The sequence below is a fragment of the Mytilus californianus genome, unplaced genomic scaffold (assembly GCF_021869535.1).
Source record: "Mytilus californianus isolate M0D057914Y unplaced genomic scaffold, xbMytCali1.0.p SCAF_5, whole genome shotgun sequence".
Taxonomy (NCBI): domain Eukaryota; kingdom Metazoa; phylum Mollusca; class Bivalvia; order Mytilida; family Mytilidae; genus Mytilus; species Mytilus californianus.
The window spans coordinates 67,011,831-67,035,187 of NW_026262701.1; the positions used below are offsets into that span (position 1 = coordinate 67,011,831).

The window sequence follows — 23,357 nt, forward strand, 5'->3', positions numbered from 1 at the left end:
ATATAATCTAAACCTATATGTTTAAAATTTTGGTAAAACTACGAAATCACAATTTGTGACAAAATTTCGAATTTGCTACTTAAATAAGTGATTTAATATGATTTTATAAATCACTTATTTCAGTAGTTCACCTGACTGTTTAGACAGGTTAAATCATGTAAGGCCACATGTGGAACAGGATTTTCTTACTCTTCCAGAGCACATGAGATCATCCCTGGTTTTGTATTGTTTACTCTTTTAGTTTTTAATGCTGTGTTTCGTGAACTGTTTGTCTATTCAGCATTTATGCCATGTTGGTGTCAGTTTGTTGTGGACTTTTGAGTTTAAATATCCTTTTGGTGTCTTTTGCCTCTTATTCACTGTATATGTGTTATATTCGGTCTGTTTGTTAATACATAAAAAATACACAATTGAGGACAGACAATATGTACAATTGCATTGTTATTCAATGTTCTGATTATTAACATATATTTATTGTATTTCACTTTGTATACTTGTCATAAAAGTCATCTCAATACCTTTGTGTTTATGACTTTTATTTGATGGTTTATCTTTGATAATTTTTGGGGCTCAATGCAATTTAGAGCTAGATGTATATATATTGTATAAATATAATAAAGAAGAAGATGTGGTAAGAATTGTAAGTGAGACACCTACATGAATTAACCAGTGACCAACATGACCACAGGACAAGGATGTAAACAACTGTAGGTCACTGTATATGTACCTACAAAAAAGTGCTTGTCTATTGTTAAAGTCTACAGGTTTTTCAGAGTAAATTTTGAGGTGTAAACACAGCCATTGTAGCCAAAAGCAGATGCAGATCCAGGATTTTGAAAAAGGGTGTGCCCACATGCCCCCAAACTAGACAAAACTAAAGTTCATCATTTATAGAGGCAATATTAAGAAAGGATTTTGTTATAAGTGCCTTTCCAAGAACATCATAAGGTGGTCCCAATATCCTCTTCAATACATAACAAATTTGTCAAAACACACTCATTGAGTGTCACTCAAGATCATAGGTGCCTACATGTACATGTAACTGCAAAAACAAATTCCAGTTCATGTCTTTGTTTTTACTCACTCCAAGCTGGCTAGATTACTTTACAAAATTGTAATTTTCATTAATAAACAACCAAAGATAATTAAAACAATAATAAAGTGAGATCAAAAACAAAATAATTATACCTAAATTAGAGTCAGCTAAATTACAATTAAGTCATTAAAATTAATTCTTAATAACAACAAATATAACAACAAACAATTCTCGAAAAATGTGACCTAGGATGCAGTCCGGTAAATCAGCCCACATTAGGCTTTGACTGTATGTATTTCTGCTTAATTATAAACAAATTGTATCAAATTTAACATAAATCGATTCACTGGCAAATCAATTTTGAGTAGTTTATCCCATTTCCCGAAAATGTCTGAAATAAATTTTAAAGTCAACAAAACAAGTGGGTTAACTGTTTTTATCGGAAATGTGTTTGTCTGGTAAATTTGCCCATGGGCAGTAAATATGTATGGAGGGCCAGTTAATCATATTTATGAAAGGAAAAGGTGATCTATTAATAGACCATTTATAAAGGGATTCCAGACAATCGAAAAAAAAATAAATTTCAAGGCAGAAACGAGTTTTGTAAGCAATAATAGATTATCGTTAGCTTTAGGAACTGTATTATATTTATCACTAGATATTTTAGCAATAAAGGATTTTTCTTTAACATTTGACATGCAGTAAAGTCTAAAGATAAGTACAGTTCCTATGAATAAAACAGCAGACGAAATATTCACAGAAGTGACAATTATGGAAGTAAATGGGAGTGGGCGGGTTTACCGGACGGAAGGAATTACCGAACACTACTCATATAAATACAGTAGTTAGGTATGAGTCCTAGTTGAAAATTTTACATGTTTTATTCTTGAAATCTGGGACTATTATAATGTTAGTATAAAAGTCCTAGTTGAAATTAATTTGAATCTACATTTTGTAACTTGTAAACAATATCTCTCAAAAAACTTTTTGGATAAAACCTCCTTTACACCTCAAATTGGTGTATCTCATTACATGTCAAATGGTGGATTATACCTGAATTGAGGTATAATCAACCAATTAATGCCAATAATGGTTATCCCGGATCCTGACCTGCTGAAAGACACCATTTTATATTACAGAGAAAAAAAGGCCAAAAAATGTGTGTGCATGTCCACATTATCATATTTCTTACATTATTTCTATATAACGTCGTACTCAAACTTGCGTGTTCCTGGAAACTTTGTGAACATCTACAGTTACTTGCTTGAATTTTTCAAAACATATATACTGATTCCTGCAGAGAGAAACTCGAACAGTAAACCAGTTCTATTGTAAAATTATAGCCGAAGTCGACGTGCGCAGGAGCACTTTCCGTGTGGAAATAATATTAAGATCTATGGTGGTCGGATTTCGCGTTTCGCCTTTTCGCCATTCATATTCTATAGGGCAAAAACGCAATGTAAATAATATTTGCACTACAAGTCCTTATGTAACATAAGATAATGTTCCCCATGAAAAATTGTCTGTGGGATAAAATTTCATTTAATATTGTCCGCGGACAATATTTCATTGTAAAAAAAGTGCCCATGCCAATGAATTTTTGTCACCTTCTTCTAGACAATATTTCACTATGAAATAGTCCATGACATATTTCACTGTGAAATACTGTCATGCCATGAAAATATTCCTTAAATATATCATGGCTTCCCATGCTGGAGAACTTGAGGGGCCTCGGCGGTCGAGTGGTCTAAGTAGTTACTACTGTAATCAATAGCCAGTCAACACTGAGGTTGTGAGTTTGAACCCCGCTTGTGCGGGTGCACTCGACTCCAATCTTAATTGACTAGGATTGTCAGTTTTCCTATCGAAGGTCGGTGGTTTTCTCCGGGCACTCCGGCTTCCGACTCCATCAATAAAAACTGGCCCTCACGAAATAGCCCAAAAGCGGTGCTTAAAAGTGGCGTTAAAACACCAAAAATCAAATCAAATCAAATCTTCCCTGGAGAATCCTCTGCCATAAAATTGTGAGCATTTCTAGATTTTTTTTATACAAATATTTTTCATGTATGTGTTTATAAACTGTAAATTTCTGTATAAATTAATTATGCATGTTTGTTTGTTATTATCAATCAAATAAAACACTTTAATGATATCATTGTACAAAATATTAAAAATTTATAACCTCCCTTTCATGAGACAAAATTTCATGACAATCCATCTATTAAATATTGTCTCAATATACACAGTATATAACCTTGGATAACCTCTCTTTAACAAGACATCATCTATGAAATAATGTATGTATATGGACAAAATTTCATATGGAAATTTGTCCTTCTCTGGACATTAGTTCATAGATGGGGACAAAATTTCATGATACAGTCATGAAATATTGTCTTGAGCGACAATATTTCATAGGACTGTCCTAAGAGGGGGCCGGTCCAGTCATGCTTCAGTGATTCCCTATATAATCAATCAAATTTTTTCCTAAAAGGGGCCCCCTGGATCCGCCTATGCTACCCGTTATACCAAATATTTTTCATACGTAAGTACTCGTTGTAACAATTAATAGTAATTGAAAGAATACTATCTAGTCAGGTTGTCTTAAAATGTTAATCACCAATCAGATCAATTATACAAGATGATTGACAAACACGAAATTGCGAAATCGAGAAATCGCGAAAACGCGAATATGCAAAAAGGCGAAAACGTGATGGCGAAAATGCGAATTCGAAACGTAAAAACGAGAAGTTAAATCATTTCGCATTTTTGCTTTTTCGCGTTTTCGACTCGAGTTTACACCCTCTTTATCCAACTCACTCTCTTCATCTTTTAGTATAGTAGTGGTACATGTAGCTAAGTTGTCCACAGTTTGGTCTTTTTCAGATATTGGCGACTGGACAACAATATCTTGTCGTACTATTAAAAGGCCTGTTTCTATTATGTTTCTTATGATTCTGCTCATGTTTCTGTTTGCTCAGTATATGTTGCCTTTGTCGAAAAGGTTGCCGACTAGATAGTCCGAGATTACTCTGACGTCCAACGGCTGTTTTGCCAGACAAGCTGGGGCCACGGCGTCAGAGTAATCTCGGACTACTGACTAGACAATCGCTGATTTTGGTTGATTACGGTCTGATTTGCTTGCTGATGACTATTTTGTTGACTTTATAACTCATGGTTGGACTCCAAATGAAAGGAGGCTTATACGTAGCATACATACAGTGACTTACTCTGTCTGCGAGTTTTGGTTCTTAGCATTTTGTATGAGTTTCATAAAATTTGGATGAGTAAAATTAAAGTTAGACTGCGCTGAGACTACCATAACACATAGTAGTCTCAGAGTACAGCAAAAATGCAATTTTCCAAGTTATAAAGGGGCATAACTCTAGAACGGTAAGTGACTCACTGCCCAAATTCGAACTCTGTCTGCAAGTTTTGGTTCTTAGCATTGTGTATGAGTTTCATAAAATTTGGATTGGAAAACTTGAGTTAGAGTGCGGAATCACAAAAGGGACGGACGGTCAAAGGTAACACTTAATGCACCTATTGCCTACGGCTGGGCATAAAAAATGACACGAACCATCTTAATTAAAAATCTGTTTACTCAATTAGTCAAATTTAAATGGCGTTTAGCTGGGTGTTGCTGAACCAGTTTTGTTGTGAAAATTTTAAAGAGAATGACATTTAATACAGGGAAGATGCATACTTATGTCCCTGCAATTTCAAGTGACTAATCACATTTTTAACACTTTTAAAGAAATACTTTTAGAAACTTCTTCACATTAGTCAAACCTTGTTGACACAGTTAGCTATCAAGGATCAAAAGGGACATTTTTGTACGTACTCAGTCTCATTGTCCTTTTGTTACTTTTTTTTGTGCGTTTCATTCCAATCAGACATTTTTCACCGTTTTATAATTGAATTTAACAATGTTTCTTATGTTGCGCATTTACAGTATTGTCCAAGACTAGTAAGGTTGAGCGCTTGTAGGCATATTTACCCCTTCCCCACAGCACACATTCTTTAAGTGCCTGTGATTCAGTGGTAGTCGTTGGTTTCTGTCTGTCATAATTATTTTTTAGTTTATTGTTTTTAGCCTTAGGCATAGGTATTCTCATTTTATTTGTTATAAACATTTGTTCATGCTGTTGTCTTTTATAGCTTGCTATAGAGTATGGGGTTTGCTCATTGTTGAAGATTGTATGATGGCCAATTGTATAGCTTACATCTACGTCATTTTGGTATTTGGTGTTTAGTTGTCTCATTTGCAATTATATCGTATAAACTTTATCGCAAAAAGTAAAATCCTGGCGGGTTAAAATGCAAACATAATGGACATGTACACAAGAAACATACTATACTTGAAAAAAGTTCTAAACAAGTCAAGTTAATATTAATAATATATATATAGGTATATAGATAATTGACCAATGTTGACCTTATTTTCGCAACTCCATGGATTGCTTTATATAGCCCACAACACTAGACAAAATACCTTTATTGGGATTTAAAATAGTTTTAAGTTTTAAGTTTGAGTCAAGCTGGTTAAAATTAGGATAAAGGGTTTTAATTGCATTTATAAGGGGATTTTTAAAATTACTGCTGATTTGGCAAGGAAGGAAAAAGTGTTCCTCATCATTTAAATTTTACAAACTTTACACACTCTATGTTCTCTTTGAATTTTCTTATTTCAACCTATAGATAGATAGATATATTTTATTTAAAGTGCATCCTGATACAATATACATAATATAACACCACAATTACAATTCAAGTGACATCTGCAATTGTATATTATATCAGCCAGCCTTTAGAGGCTTATGAAACACTAACAATATTTATACAATAGATATAGGAAGATGTGGTATGAGTGCCAATGAGACAACTCTCTATCCAAGTATCAATTTATAAAAGTAAACCATTATAGGTCAAGGTACGGCCTTCAACACGGAGCATTGGCTCACAGCGAACAGCAAGCTATAAAGGGCCCCAAAAATTCCTAGTGTAAAACCATTCAAACGGGAAAACCAACGGTCTAATCTATATAAAAACGAGAAACGAGAAACACATATGAACTACATAAACAGACGACAACTACTGTACATCAGAATCCTGACTTAGGACAGGTGCAAACATTTGCAGCGGGATTAAACGTTTTAATGGTACCAAACCTTCTCCCTTTTCTGAAACAATAGTATAACATCACAACATAGAAAGACACACTATAAAATATCAATTGGATGGCTTAACTCAATCAAAAAACGTAAATTAACACACAACTAACGAATAAATTTGATCTGTGATACCTGAATGCAAATACATAGTTAATAAAAATTATAAGGGATAAATAATTAAGGTCAAAAGTAAATAAAAGTATGATACCACTGTGAAATGTTAAACATTTTTTAGAAAATCATCACTTTTGAAAAAACCTGCGTCATATTATACACAGGTAAATGAAAATAATTTTGTTGTTAAGTATACTTCTTCTTCTGTGTGTATAAAATCTTCCGTTTAGGAATACCAAGAAATTTCTTTAATATCAATAAAGCTAATCTAACACTTGATACATATGGGGTGAATATCAACAATAAAACTATACAATTAGTGCTAGATAAAACTTCCTGTACATGTGCAAGAACAGTATTTAAGGAGAAATGAAATAATTTTGATGGTCATAGTACGAAGAAGTGAAAATTTGTAGTAATTCAAAATAATCAAAGCTGGTATATAGACAAGATCCATGTTAACATTAAATAACAAAAAAACATTACAAATAGTATCAACAGGTCAAATTAACAAGAAAGTACGATTTTAGAGTACTCGCAGTTACTGACAGCTAGTTAAAATCCAAAACAATTAATAATAAAAAATCATGCATCAGAGACTGAAATCAACTAAAACACAACCCAGGGATTTAGTATTTTAACGTCATGAACAGTCAAAGAAGACATGACTTGTGCAATGCCAAAAATAAATGTATCGACAGGTAGTAGGATAGTTAGGAGTGACTTCTTTATAGATAAAAATGAACGTGTGTGTGTCTCTATACATCCCGTTTGAAAAGAAAATACAAATTTAGTTATGTTTTAATTCGCTAATGACATAATCGATATTAGTGCCAATGGTAATTATATTCAGAGATCTAATTACAACATTGGTACGATAACCCTTACTAATAAGTTTGTTTAAAGGTTCGATGAGTTTACACGGATCACATAGTGATTTCCGCGCTTTAAGTACAATATTACCGTAAAATTTAGGATGTGAAATACCATTTTTAATAAGTTTTCTACAGATACAGCCAAATTTACCAATCAAATCTTTGTATCTACGAAAGAATTTAGTAAAAGTTTTAAGTAATTTATGGTAACGAAATCCCTGACTTAATAATTTACCAGTGATGCATTGATTACGTTCGTTAAAATCTATGACATCACTACACACACGGGCATACCGAACGAGTTGGGATATATAAACACCGTATGATGGAGCCAAAGGCACTTCGCCGTCTAAAAAAGGAAAATTAACAATAGGGAATGAAAAATCGTCTCTTTTGTCGTAAATTTTAGTATGAAGTTTCCCTTTAGAAATTGAAATGTCTAAATCTAGAAAAGGACAACTGCTGCTGTTTAAGCATATAATCATACAAAGAAAATATAAACTGTAAATTAATCTTTCTGAAATCTGAGGTTATTATAATTTGTTAAAACAACTTATGTTTCTTTATGTCATTGCATTAGTGGCAGTTTTTAATGTAAAAAGCGGAATTCTCATTTAAAAGTAGAATGGTATGTGACGTCTACATATAAATATACTTGGAAATCCTAAAAAGGAGTTGTTTCCCCTAGTCAGCCTCAGTATTAATAATTAATTAAAAGTTAAAATGTATATTCAAATCTGTGTAAGTGTCTAGCGCTACATGTAGATTCAGTCTGCATAGATTGTTCCATAGATCAATAACATTTCCAAGTTATGGTCACTTATACAGAATTTTGTTAAAAGTTGACGACTATTAAAATATTTTAGGTTGCGCAAGTAGTCTTCCAGTTTAATTTCATTTTTTAAGTTTACTATAAAGGTAATTAAAAGTTTTGAACTTTTATCTATAACATATTTGAATGTTTCTTAAGAGTGATTAAATCATACTTTTCTTTAACAAAATGTTTAATAGTTTTTTTAAATGAATTTTTTATTAGTTTAAAAGGTTTATCAAAATCAACATATTCTTCTTCATCAATACTAAATTCTTTAAAAATGTGCTTTGCAAAAGTATGCTAAGTATATATTCCATCTTCAGACATAGACTTATTCACTTTGAAAGCTTGTTTAACGAGAGGGTTATATACCACAACACTTTATTTTAGCTCAACTGACCCAAAGCAAGACAAGAAATACACTTAAGACGACAAGGCCAAAATCGTTGGTCGACTCTTTAAAGAAGTTATTGCCCCTATTGGTGATTTTTACCAATTTTTGTGTTTTTCCTTTTAATTTTGAAAACTATTATAGATAAAGAGAAACTTTTCATGGCAAAAATGATTAGCAGGACAATATCTACAAAATGATAGGCAAAACAATATTTACCAATTTTTCAACAAAGACAACAGTGTAAGTAAACTGCTATGATAGAACAACCAGAAAAAGAAGAACTATATTATCCCAGCAAATTCTAAGTTTGTAAAAAATCAAATCAATAAAATTAATATTAAAAAGACAACAGGAAAAGATGGATTTTTTTCTAAAATATTAAAACTATCTGAATCTTTTCCTATCCAATTTTAAATTAATAAATAAATCATTTGATTCAGCTGTTTTCCCAGACAAACTAAAGGAAACACAATTTATACCTCTGCATAAAAAATCAAACGCTCTAGATAAAGATAAATTATAAACTTGTAAGTATATTGCCCATGATTTCAAAGAATTCTGAGAGGTCTATAGAAACTCAACTTCTTGAATATTTCAACCCATTTATCACATTTTTCTGTCAGCTTTTTAAAAAAGGATATGGATGTCAAACAGCTTTGTATGAAAAATAATTGAAGACTGGAAAAAAAGCTTTGGATCAGAATAAATGTGTAGCAGCTATATTAATTGGCTTGTCCACTCTTTGTTTTTTTTTAAATGTATTTCTATTTGTATCCATCTGATGAGTTAAGCCTTTATCAACTGATTTTTATAGTTTGTTCTTATGTTGTTCTTATGTTGTACTGTTACACCACTGTCCCAGGTTAGGGGAGGGTTGAGTGCTCACAAACATGTTTAACCCCGCCACATTCTTTATGTGCCTGGAATGAGCTGCCAGATAAGCCACGGAAGCAATCATCTTTAAATCAATTCAAGAACTTGATAAATGTTTGCTCTGGCAGCTCATGCCAATGCTTCGTCTGAAAAACCAGGTAGTTCTGTTCATTGTTCTAGTTAAATGCTTTGTTTTCAGCATGGCATTTTTTTTTTGTTAACTTATACTGCTTCTGCTATTTTGTGCTTATTCTAGTTATTTTAGTCTCTATGTGCCTTTTATGTTGCAAATCCTATTACATTTTCTCTTGTGTTATTTACCCCATAAGTGCATGCCGATGATCAGTGTGATATGTTGTATGTTTGCATTACATGATTACATGAACTCTTGTTTTCTATGTTCATGACTTGATATGTATGTTCTGTTTGTTTTGTCAGTTTTAAAAGCTCTTCAGAGCTTGTATTGTAATTATATTGCTCCTACTTAAAACAAAACTTTATGTCTTGTATCTCATTTTCGTGTTAACGACTAAAAATTGTAAAAATCTGCCAAACTTCAGTTTTGAGATTTCTTTTGGCATTTACACATTTTGGTAATAATTTCAGAAGTACTCCTTCATGTTGTTGCAACCTTAAAGTACGAATATGAATCTGTCACACTGTACTTTTAGTGAAGTTTGGAATACTTTTTAAAAATGACTGGTGTGAAGCTGTAAGCGTACTTTTATTCCGGCGTGTATTTATTCCGACATACCTATAATCACTGGGGAAGATTGTATGTCAATAGTGTGATTGAGATGTACTATTATTGACTTGTTTATTTATATTACATGTTACTATCTTTAAACCGGTTATACAAACAAACAAATTGTATTTTGTATACATGCGTATTTCAAACGATTTCTTAATACGTTTGTTTGATTCTGATTGATCTGGTCATTGTTTATCAATACATAGTTAGCCAGATCAATCCTTGCAGAATCAACCAAAACATATGTATATAACAATTTGAGTTGTTTCACACTTGACTAGCTAATATAATTCACTTATGATTTTTTTTTAAATTTTTCAGTGAAATTCATAATCATTATCTTTTTTATCCAGGAAATAGCTAGAAATTTTTATCCATAGCACATCCCCCCAAAAAAGCTGAGCCTCATTTTTATGTTATTTCCCCTCAAGAAAACCCTCCTTAGAATGTTTGCTTTATCAGGATTGTTACCTGCATAAAATCACTAGTGTAATCACTCCTGGAGCAAAATTACTTGTGTAATCATTCCTGGTTTAAAAACAAGAATGTGTTCATAGTACACGGATGCCCCATTCGCACTATCATTTTCTATGTACAGTGGACCGTGAAATTGGGGTCAAAACTCTAATTTGGCATTAAAATTAGAAAGATCATATCATAGGGAACATGTGTTTTAAGTTTCAAATTGATTGGACTTCAACTTCATCAAAAATTACCTTGACCAAAAACTTAAACCTGAAGCAGGACAGACGGACGAACGGACGAACGAACGGACGCACAGACCGAAAAACATAATGCCCCTAGGTGGGGCATAAAAAATTACTATTGTAAACATTCCTGGGTTAACAAACACCAGTTAATTTTGTTCATTTTTTACATAAATTACCTATGCAAGTTAATTTAAATATCCCCCAAAAACACCAAGCCCCATTTTTTATATATTTCCCCTTCAAGAAAACCCTCTTCAGAATCTTATGGTGAGTGTTGGATATTTTACATTATTATACTTCACGTTAAAATGCCAGATTTTGATTGGCTAATACGAGGTAGATAATTAACTCTATCCCATGGCTGAGCGGGAGACAATTTTTTTAATGTCACCCTCTCGTACAGACCAATCAAAAATCAATAATTTAAAGGACAACGAATTGAACTTACATCAAGTAATTAAAGACAATGCTTAAGTTTTACGATTTGGCTCAGAACTTTTTCATTGACTGTCAAAATAAAAAATAAAACATCTTGCTTCACTTTTGTTGATTTTTCTAATACCCGTCACGTTGTTATGTACGTTACGTCATAGTAAAATACTTTAAATTTAAAATTCAACGGTAATAAAAGGATAATGATAGGACATTCAGTATAATAAATTAAATAACTCATACCCGAGAGGGTAATAGAGCAGATTGGTACCCGTCGAAAAAAACATTGTCAACCTTGGCTTCGCCTCAGTTGACAATGTTTTCTCGGGGTAACAATCTTCTCTATCACTCTCTCAGCTATGTGTTATTTATATACAAGACCCGGAATAAAAAACCTAGTGCATTTTTGTTGGTGGACATAAAACACTAGGAATTTTCATCCTTCGGATAAGGTACACTGGCGGAATCAAACCACTGTTACAAAACAAATTCAAAAGGAATTGGCCCAACTTTTAAATTGGTAAATTTTGCAATAGTGTATAAAATTTAAAAAATGTATGAAATGCTTGCCACTGAACATTAATCAAACAAGAAACTATCAATCTCATCATGTTGTATATATGCGATAGTAGGTTAATGTGGATACTTTTGTTTTTTTGTATCATTTGATATTTTGATATAATATATCTGGTGAGTTAATATTTTTTATTCTAAGTACTTATTGAGTAGTTTCTAGTCATGCATCAGTGGTTATATTTATTGTAAGACTTCTTCATGGCTCAGATGAGTTTAGTAAGATTGCTCTAGGTTTTACTAGTTTGTGTTATGTAAATTCCTCTTCATTATGATAATTGGTTAATTAAGTCATATTTAGATATAAGAATATGTGGTATGAGTGCCAATGAGACAACTCTCCATCCAAGTCAAAATTTATAAAAGTAAACCATTTTGGTCAAAGTACGGTCTTCAACACGGAGCCTTGGCTCACAGCGAACAGTAAGCTATAAAGGGCCCCAAAAATTACTAGTGTAAAACCATTCAAACGGGAAAACCAACGGTCTAATCTATATAAAAAACGAGAAACGAGAAACACTTATGAACCACATCAACAAACGACAACTACTGAACATCAGATTCCTGACTTAGGACAGGTGCAATCAATTGCAGCGGGTTTCAACGTTTTAATGGTACCTAACCTTCACCCTTATCTGAAACAATAGTGTAACATCACAACATAGAAAGACACACTATAAAATATCAATTGAAATGGCTTAACTCAATCAAAAGACATATTAACACCAGTGAACATACACTGAACAAATAAATTTGATCTATGCTACAATGTAAATACTTTAATAAATAAACATGTCTTTTTTGGAGGGAAAATTTTTTGTTTGGTTAGAATTTGTTTATATTTTGAACTCACTGGTGCTGTGCTATAAAAAAAGAAGATGTGGTATGATTGCCAATGAGACAACTCTCCACAAAAGACCAAATAACACAGAAATTAACGGCTATAGGTCACCGTACGGCCTTCAACTATGAGCAAAGCCCATACCGCATATTCAGCTATAAAAGGCCCCGAAATCACAAATGTAAAACAATTCAAACTAGAAAACTAACGGCCTAATTAATGTACCAAAAAATGAACGAAAAACAAATATGTAACACAGCAACATACGACAACCACTGAATTACAGGCTCCTGACTTGGGACAGGCACATACATACAGAATGTGGCGGGGTTGTTCCTTGATATAATTGTATTCATATTTGGTGGACATCTTTGATTTTATTAAATAAGGTCAGTTTTCTCTAATTAATTATCTCACATTCCTACTATTATACTGATATAAATGTATTCTATAGATGATTTTGTATGAATGGTCAAAATGAATTATTTCAGAATAAAAGGTGCATATGAAAGACTAAAACCCATAAACATACATTGTATATAAAATATTTGTTAAATCAGATAAACTTCTCGACACAGTCAAAATAATCATTTTGTAAGTATTTAAGGTTCATCATAATCTTTTGGCTAATATGGCCGTATTTACACCACAAATTTTACTCTGAATACAGACAAACCTGTGCACCTGGAAAGTTTTAAGGCATGGGAGGAACTAGATAATTAAATGTTAATGCATTTTATGTTTCAGAAAATTATAAACTTTTCTGGATTTTGCCTGGGACTATTATAGTTAGTATAATAGTCCCAGATTTTGCTATTCATTTTTTTTTTATTCCTGTAGAAGGTGCCAAAATAAACTAAGTTGGGAAAGAGGTTTTAGAAGCTCCCCTCATATAATAAATAATGTGAGTAGTATTGATATAAGTGGACAATAGATGGACAATAGACATCTGCAAACAATAGGCTATAATGAGTCATAGTAGATTTTGTGGCGTAAACACAGACATATTTTTCAATTCCTTTTAATGAACCTTAAGCCAAATTATATGAATATCTCGATATCAGTTTTTAGTGAAAAGAAGCAATAGTGATAACGTAAAAGTAAATAGATAAGATAGTATTTGGTATCATAAATAATATTTTGTATGTTAAGACATATTTTTGTATAAACACAAACTATTAACAACAACAGTTATGATTATGTTTTAATTACAGATATTGAACCATACTGTTCCAATATTGTACATGATGTAGTACCATAGGTTCCCAAGTTTTGTGTATACTGGACCTTTTACCTCATACATGGTAGGTTTTATATTCTGTTTATATGTGTGTTTTTATGCTTAACATGTGTATTAAGCTCGGCTATAATATATTTTTTACCAAGCTTATTGTGTTCTGTTGCTGTATGCTTTGCTTTATGTGTACTAATACAATGTTGTTATACCATTTTATTGAATGATCTGCACCAGTACAATATTTGGTAGAACTTCATTCTAGTATGTTAAGTATTAAGATGTATGATTTATGATAAGTTCAAAATTTCCCACTGTTTAAATTCTTTATGCATATTCTTTAAAGTCCAAAACATGGAAAACCACAGTTTTCCAGTAGGCTGTATAATATATAAATAACACATAGCTGAGAGGGTGATAGAGCAGATTGTTACCCCGAGAAAACATTGTCAACTGAGGCGAAGCCAAGGTTGACAATGTCTTTTCGAGGGGTAACAATCTGCTCTATCACCATCTCAGATATGTGTTATTTAATTTATTATACTGAATGTTCTGTTATTACTGTCGATTAAATTTCAAATTCAAAGTAATAAACTATGACGTCTTGTACATAACAACCATCCGTATTTAATAAAGCGCACACTTGATCAAGCGTCTCCGTGAAGGGTAATAGAGTATTTGCCATAGGATAGAGTCGTATTTAATGAAGCGCACACTTGATCAAGCGTCTCCGTGAAGGGTAATAGAGTATTTGCCATAGGATAGAGTCATATTTAATAAAGCGCACACTTGATCAAGCGTCTCCATGAAGGGTTATAGAGTAAATTAACACCCTCGTATTAGCCAATCAAAATATGGCATTTTAACGTGAAGTGTAATAAATGATATTGTCATCGCAAATGAACAGAGTTATCTTTCTTTGTACTGATTATTTGTATTGCAGGGTCATTTATATGAAAATTAATGACCGGAGGTGTTTATTTTTATTATAATGCCAAAACTACCTAGTATATTCTCAAAAATAATGCCTTTTCGTTAATCCTAATTCATGTTTTGCAGGAAATTATTAATAGCGACAATCACATGAAAAATCTTAAATGCACAGAAAGAAAATGTGAAGATAGCCAATGCATGGCATAAGGAGAAGCAGTTATGAATTTAGAAATTAGTATAAATGATAGGTCTTACATCAGAGAAGACTTAAAGCAAAGTTTACAGGTAGGAGACTTGATTGGTTGAATTTTATCAATTGTCATAAATTAAAGAGATGTGGTATAATTGCCAATGAGACAATTATCCACCAGAGTCCAAATAATGCAGATTTAAACAACTATAGTTTCCTGTAGGGCTTTCAATACTGAGCCCAACCCATACCATATAGTCAGCTATATAGCTGCCCTGAATTGCCCGTTTTCTGTACTGTGGCAAATTTTTCATACATATTCAAGATGATATAAAAAAATAATAGATCACTTATGTAGCTTCTGCAAGTTAGTTAAAAATTGTTGGAGAGGGGAGGCACTAACACTGAAAAATAAACAAACCATCAACAGATTCTTCATATAAAGAGTTGTTTAACATTAGTAATTTCCTCAAAATCTTTTATCAGATCAGACTTTTTCTGTGAAAATGCATTGGTATGCAATCCTATTAGCGTTTGCTCATCTCATTTCTATGGAGATTATATGTCATGTATTGTACCCTCATCAGGGTTCATTTACTTTGAAACGTTTGTATTGCTTATGAATATGTTAAAGTTTGTCCAGTTTAAAGGGAACCATTAGCTTTTTTGCAGTCAATATTTTGGTACAGTCTGTGATTATAAATTTCACAACTTGAAAACCTTTTTCAAAAAGTACCCTGGAATTTAAAAAAAATTTGGACAGAAGCTTCTTCCATAATCAATTGAGAATACTCAGGGCAAAATTTAGACTTTTCTTGTTTATTTACTATTTTTCTGATAAATCCTCTCCGTTTTGTGTCTCGCCTGCGACAAAGGTTGCAGAAAGCAAGACATATATAGGGATTGCTTTTCCGGAACGACGACGACGACGATTGTTAAGTTTTCTGCTTAAGTTATATACTATCAGTACATATCAGATTGACGACTATTTTGAGGCCCAGCCCCCTAGGCCATGGTCCAGTGATTTTGAATTAATTAGCAATTTTAAATGTTAAGTTTTCTGTTTAAATCAGTTTGATAGGAACTACTTGTGATAGATCAATGAACTTTGGCTGTTACCTTAGATCTCAAGAAATGATATGATAACCATTTAATATTGAAAATAAAAACTACAACTTCAAAATTGGCTCAATACTAAAAAAAAATCTATGTTTCATGTCAAAAAGTTTTGATCTTCATTTTAGCAAACTTTACATAGGGGTTCCTAACACACAGAGTAGGCTAATACAGATGGCTAAGATTGGTATGGATTAGGTAGAAATGGTGGGAGGGAGAGATAGGATGAATTGAGAGGGTGAGGGTAAATAATGAGAGTGGTATGTAAGTATGTATGTTCTATAGGGAGAAGAAGGAAGAATTGAGAGGACGAGGGTAATGTCCAGAACGGTATGTAACGAAGTAAGTTTGAGAGGGAGTGAAAGAGTGAGAGAATGTTAATTTCTTTGAAAGGGCTTGATGTACTGGTCTAATGGAAGTGCTCTTTTCTTTTTTCTCTCGTGTAGTTGCTATTTTCTTCAGAAATCTGTTTACACCTTAACTTCTGAAATTACTGCTGTCTAAAAATTTACAAGTTAACAGCCTTTCTTGTTACCAATTATGTGCTGCTTTTATATAAACATTGTAGCACTTCTCTGTGACTAGATAGGGTTGCAGCTTTTCATCAATTTTAACAGCTCCTCTAACAGTTGTAATTTATATAAAGTTATAAACACTTACACTTTATGAACGTATTTTTCATTCTGAGAAATTGTGCTCTCAAGTCTTTTCAAATACATGCTCAGCATCTTTTTATAATTTTCTTGGTCTTAATTCTTCTGTGTGCATCTTTGCTGTCAAGTTTATTATTCATTCTCATATGGGTTTTATGTCGGTCTTAAAATGCTGTATTTGTTTTCTGTAAATTTCTACCAATTACAAGAATACAAAATGGGTTACTAAGGCATTCTAATTACTTGCATCATGGTATATTCAAACCTCTAAACCGCATCGATTGTCCTGTGGTAGTGTTCGCCTCGGTGAAGGAGGTTCTCGGTGTTTGAAGCCCATCAGAGTCGAACTATACATTCGCTAAGCACGCTGTATTAAGAAGAAACAGCAAAGGTTTGGAGTCAAAATAATGTGTATGGGTAGGGTGACAAATTATTCTGTGGAATGTTATATAGTGAACTAGCATTAAAACAATCCAACTCAGCGTGTTGTTCTAGAACAAAGCCGGGTTTTGAGAAAAACGATCAGCAAAACAAGAGCTTCAAAATGAGCAGCAAAACAATATCTACAAATATTTCAATAAAGGCGAAATTACAAGTTCTCTTCTTACAGAAGTTATTGCCTTTTAAATTCGTCCGAATTTAAAACATTTCTACATGGCTAAATAAGAGGCAAGTCAAAACGTAGGCTTGGTTTGCTCGCAGTAACTTAAAATTTTCTGTGCGTTGCAACATTTAATAAAGATAACTAATTATTACAAATATCTCCAAACAAACACAAATCTAGCTATTATACACTAAGGCAAACAAAGGCAGCATGAAATAATATTGAAAATAAGTACTGGTGTCTGAACTACTGCTACACACAGTCGTATCACCTTAATGTGTTAATCATCAAGTCACCATCTTCATTTCATCCACCCTCTATCTGATATGCAGCTAAACCATATAAAATGTTCATGAAATTTTCCATACAGAAATGTATTATCTTGGTTCTAATAACCGTATTATAAAGGATCCAATGATTTCTACTACAGTTTAATATTGTGAGGTTATGGTAAAATGGATACGGGCTTACAGTCATAAAACTTTCGAGTACGATTATTGTACTCCGACTCAGAAATTAAACAATCAAATCCTGTATTTCGTGTTTCGAGCACAAGTTGTGTATTCTGGGTACTGAGTAAAATTTTATAACCGAAAGGCCAGAACAGAACATTTTAAAGGGTTAAATGATGAAGATATATAGTGATATATGTTTGTTGTGACTTTTTGTGAATATTTGTTATTCATTTGTCCATCACACCATTAATACAGTTATAACATCAATAAAGTCGGTTTTAAAGGCCCATAATGCCATCTTTCTTATTCATATATTCTTTACAAAACCCGGACATCAAAAAAAAAAACCTGGGACGTTTAAAACGTTGTACTCGAAAAAAGCCGTATAATGTAAACTACTGAATTTTGAGTGTTTAGCGTGAAAAACAAGGAACTCAAGTTATGCATCATTTGGCTCACAACATGCATTGTATAAAGAATAAGATCATGAATAAAACTATTATGATAGCGAAATAGCAGTAAATCGAATTGGTCGCATGTAATTTCACTCGAAAACCCTGGCACTACACTCGAAAAAAAAACTGGAACGGTTTACTCGAAAAACACGATCTCAACCGCACACTGCAATGATTTAGTGTAAAGGAAAATCTTAAAACTTCCAGAAATCACTCATAGTAAATTTTAATTAATCTGCTTCTTTATATTTCCATATAAAAACAAGGACAAATGATTAAAATATAAAGAGGATAACGGGTATTAAATGCCAAAAATATGAACAGTACAGACCACGCCAACCACCGATATCCGGATTCAAGCGATAAAAAAAGACAAAACAACAACAAACGACAAATGGTCCAGACAGCCTTACTTTATACAGAAATAATATGCTGGTGTTGTGTCAGTTTTCCGTGTACACACGCCTTTCTCATCCGTTTCCCTATCATGCTAGACAACTAGGCAATATGTCGTAATTAGTAAATAGCACAAGGGAAACCTGAAAAAGCACCAATAACAAATGTCTAATGTGCAGTGCTTCTGTTTGAATTATGTTTGAAATTTTAAGAAACTGCACTATTCTATCTGGTTTTTTTTAATAATTATTGGCGAAGGAGCTCACCCCATACAATATCACTATTGTACAGTGTATATAAAGTGCGAATCCTGAATGATAAATAAACAGACGAAAAATTGATGATTTTTAAAAAAAATAAGAAATAATATATCAAATGTATTATATTAATAAATTCATGATACAGACACACAAATGTAAGAGATGCAGACGGGTTTATATCGCGTCTACAGTCAACCAGGTGGGAAATTAATACACAAATAAGTAAATATTAAGAATATTTCACGAACAGAGCGTGCAGGAGATTTAAAGCTGCAGTAAAGTTTTATTGTCTGAAAAATATACCTTTTAACATAATTATTAATGTTGTATAACTTAAAACATGTTTTCCATTCAGTTTGTTGATATTGAGTTAAACTCCACTATGCTGCTTTCGTTAGCCGATTCATGATAACTGTCGAATAATGATACACTACTTTCATTTTCACTGTAGGAGCGATTCATTTCTATTGTATATGTGATGCATTTTAACAGTAGGAATCTTATTTATTTTTCATCAAATAGATTCTTTATTCAACCGACTTGCTTACAAACTAAATAAAGTCAGAAGAATTTGAGAATGCATAATTTGTGAGTGAAAGTCTAACGTAAAAATTGCATTTATTGCTAAAATAATTTTCCTAATAATTCGTTCAGATATATAGGAAAGGTAAAATTCATCCATTCCAATGACATTTTATCATCGAGTATATACACCTTGGACAGTTCAGCGCATCCACGGCCTCCGAAAACTCTGCTTAGGTTGTTGGTTTCGGTAGATATATCTAGGGTTCTATACACCACATACTAATGAAACGTCATTAATGGATGCATCAAGGATAATAAAAAGCGTTCACACAACGATCTACATTCTACTCTTGAGTGACTGATTACGGTTTATAGTCTGAGCTGCTATACATCACGTATCGATCCAACTTCGTCAGCGCATATATCTGGGGCATAAAAAGCTCGCCCACACAACTTGACTTACATTTCACGCGTGAATGACTTTGAATATTTTTTTTATGTCACATGAATCTTTTACAGTGCAAACATCTTACACAGATGATTTATTTTGTAAAGGAATGTCCATTCAAATAAGAACGTTCAAGAAACAATTGAGGCATCTTATTTTATGTTATGAATGTCTTGCATATTGTTGTTAAGAAATAAGCAAATCTTGAAATTACAATTACCTATTGAGAACAGTTTACAAGTTTTCATGGTTCTATAATCACGGGTAAAATTGCCGTACAGTTGATTCCGAACGTTGCTGCTTATAGAACGCCCAAATATTTTTTTCTTTAAAGACTTATGTCCGTGACAGTAAGTTTTCTTTTAAGCTCACCTGGCCCAAAGGGCCAAGTGAACTTTTCTCATCACTTGGCGTCCGTCGTCCGTCGTCGTCCGTCGTCGTCGTCCGTCGTCGTTAACTTTTACAAAAATCTCCCCTCTGAAACTACTGGGCCAAATTTGACCAAACTTAGCCACAATCATTATTGGGGTATCTAGTTTAAAAAAAGTGTCCGATGACCCGGCCAACCAACCAAGATGGCCGCCATGGCTAAAAATAGAAAATAGGGGTAAAATGTAGATTTTGGCTTATATCTCTGAAACCAAAGCATTTAGAGCAAATCTGACATGGGGATAGATAAATTGTTTATCAGGTCAAGATCTATCTGCCCTGAAATGTTCAGATGAATCGGACAACCCGTTGTTGGGTTGCTGCCCCTGAATTGGTAATTCTAAGGAAATTTTGCCGTTTTTGGTTATTATCTTGAATATTATTATAGATGGAGATAAACTGTAAACGGCAATAATGTTCAGCAAAGTAAGATCTACAAATAAGTCAACTTGATCAAAATGGTCAGTTGACCCCTTAAGGAGTTATTGCTCTTTATAGTCAATTTTTAACCATTTTTCGTAAATTTTTGTAATCTTTTACAAAAATCTTCTCCTCTGAAACTACTAAGACAAATTTAACCAAACTTGTCTACAATCATCATTAGGGTATCTTGTTTAAAAAATGTGTCCGATGACCCCGCCCGTGAACCAAGATGGCCGACATGGCTAAAAAATAGTACATAGGGTAAAATGCAGTTTTTGGCTCATATCTCTGAAACCAAAGCATTTAGAGCAAATCTGATGGTATAAAATTGTTCATTATGTCAAGATCTATCTGCCCTTAAATTTTCAGACCAATCAGGCAACACGTTGTTGGGTTGCTGCCCCTGAATTGGTAATTTTAAGAAAATTTTGCAGCTTTTGGTTATTATCTTGAATATTATTATAGATAGAGATAAACTGTAAACAGCAATAATGTACAGCAAAGTAAGATCTACAAATAAGTCAACATGACCAAAATTGTCAGTTGACCCCTTAAGGAGTCATTGCCCTTTATAGTTATTTTTTTACAATTTTCATAAATTTGGTAAATTTTTGTAAATTTTTACAAAATATTTTCCACTGTAACTACTGGGCCAAGTTCATTATAGATAGAGATAATTGTAAGCAGCAAGAATGTTCAGTAAAGTAAGATCTACAAACACATCACCATCACCAAAACACAATTTTGTCATGAATCCATCTGTGTCCTTTGTTTAATATGCACATATATCAAGGTGAGCGACACAGGCTCTTTAGAGCCTCTAGTTTATGAAAACAAGGTTTATTGATTCCTGTCAGCATTGTATATTATCTATATTGAATGAACACCCATTATAAATTTTAACAACAACAAAATCACAAAACGCAAAGTCCCATTTAGTTATGTAGTCAACATTCCATGCTTTCATTTATAGTTTAACCAAGTAAGTGTTACACGGAGTCTATGTTTCAAGATGTTTACATAAAAATACGGATTTTGTGTTATTAAAATTTGCTGTTAGAAATTTTAGAATTTTATTTTTAAATTAAGGAATGCAAAGCTTTGATTCCTTTCCCGGCTTTGGCTATACTTTTTTGGCCTTTTTAGTTTATAGCTCTTCGTCTTTTTTATAAGCTTTGGATTTTCAAATATTTTGGCCTCGAGCATCACTGAAGAGACATTGATTGTCGAAATTCGCATCTGGTGCAGAAAAATTGGTACCGTTTATGTTATTACAAGTAATTCATACACATGTCTATTTAAAAAAGTCACAACTAATGTGTTATATTTAATATATTAAAAAAAACTTGACATCGAATTTCGTCATGGTTCGTTGTCTTTATAGTTTGTTTTGTTTAGTATCGTTCATTGCAAATTATTGTACTGTTCGTTGTGCGTTTTAACTTTTCAAAGCCGATCAATATGGTAGAAAAATGTATGTAACTACTGCCTGACAACTTTTCAAAGCTTATTTAAGCAAATACTAAAACCCTTCAAGGAAAATATCCCATAAAAATACGTTGCATTCATGGATTTTCTACTCCAGAATATTTTCGAATCCATGACACACTGATAGCAAACTGTGAAATGTTTTGAATATGCATGATATGAACTTGTATCACGTCAAGACGATGTGTCGCATATCATCATGACCTTCGTGTGACATAGACCTCAAGATCAAAATACTAGATTTTTGCGGAGATTTTCGCGAAATCTCTCAGAAACTAGATTGCGTGCAGACGCGCACGATGAGTGGGCTCCTCTTGCTCCAGTGAGTTCTGTTTCACGTGCAACATATACAAAATTCAGGTGTTTTATGTATTTTCAATATGAAATGTTAGAAATGTCAAATAGTTAAGTCGTTACGTGTAGGTTAGTCTATGGAAAGGTATATACTATGAAATTAAGAGCGAGGGGCTTGCCCCGAGCTCTTAATTTCATAGTATATACCTTTCCATAGACTATCCAATTTAGCACATATTTACAACTCGAGTAATCTTTTAATTGGTCTATTGATAGTTTATTTTGGCTGACTACTTGTATCACAGGTGTTTGTAAAACGGAGCTCATTAACGAATTTTGTAAATCTACTCACTAGTATCATTGTAAAATATGTGATTTCAAAAGGCCCTTCACTCCAGAATGAAAAGATGGTAGCTGTTGGTGTAAGTATATATACTGATATAAAGCGGTGTTTTACTATACATGTTCTTCTTACAAGGTAAGATGACAAAATAAATTGACCAAAAGCAGGCAATAATTAAATTGCAGTGGAAGCTTTACATGTTTTGAAAACATTTTTTAATTTCACAGTAAAACTAAAGCTATAATAAATTTGAAACATATAGATAGTTTGTCCCCAAAGATATAGTCTAGCAGATAGGCATTAAAAAGCAACTACAAATAGATCAGAGATTATAGGTTTTGTGTTTTTTTTTTTTTTATTAGTTCAAAGTAAAAACTAAAAGATTTATCAGAATATGTTTATATATATATATAGGTGGCACATTATCTTCAGACATAATCACAGTTTTTCAATTCATGACATCGTCCTGAACATGCATGAAATATTTGCCACTGGAAATTAAGCAACCAATAATCAATAAATCA

At 32.7% G+C, this 23,357-nt stretch overlaps 2 protein-coding genes across 7 annotated transcripts in view; one reads left to right on the forward strand and one right to left on the reverse strand.

Annotated features, from left to right (window-relative positions):
• Positions 1–2,360, reverse strand: part of LOC127701281 (anoctamin-10-like) — a 65,392-nt gene extending 63,032 nt beyond the window's left edge. For 2 of the 3 annotated variants that reach the window (XM_052205137.1, XM_052205141.1), the window contains exon 1: positions 2,252–2,351. The gene's annotated coding sequence lies outside the window, so the exon portion shown is untranslated. Of the gene's footprint in view, positions 1–2,251 lie in introns of all 3 variants that reach the window. The other variant, XM_052205139.1, reaches the window with a different exon arrangement.
• The window catches only part of LOC127701283 (uncharacterized), a 526,465-nt gene that overhangs the window by 283,579 nt on the left and 219,529 nt on the right, over positions 1–23,357 (forward strand). The gene's annotated exons all lie outside the window — the stretch shown is intronic.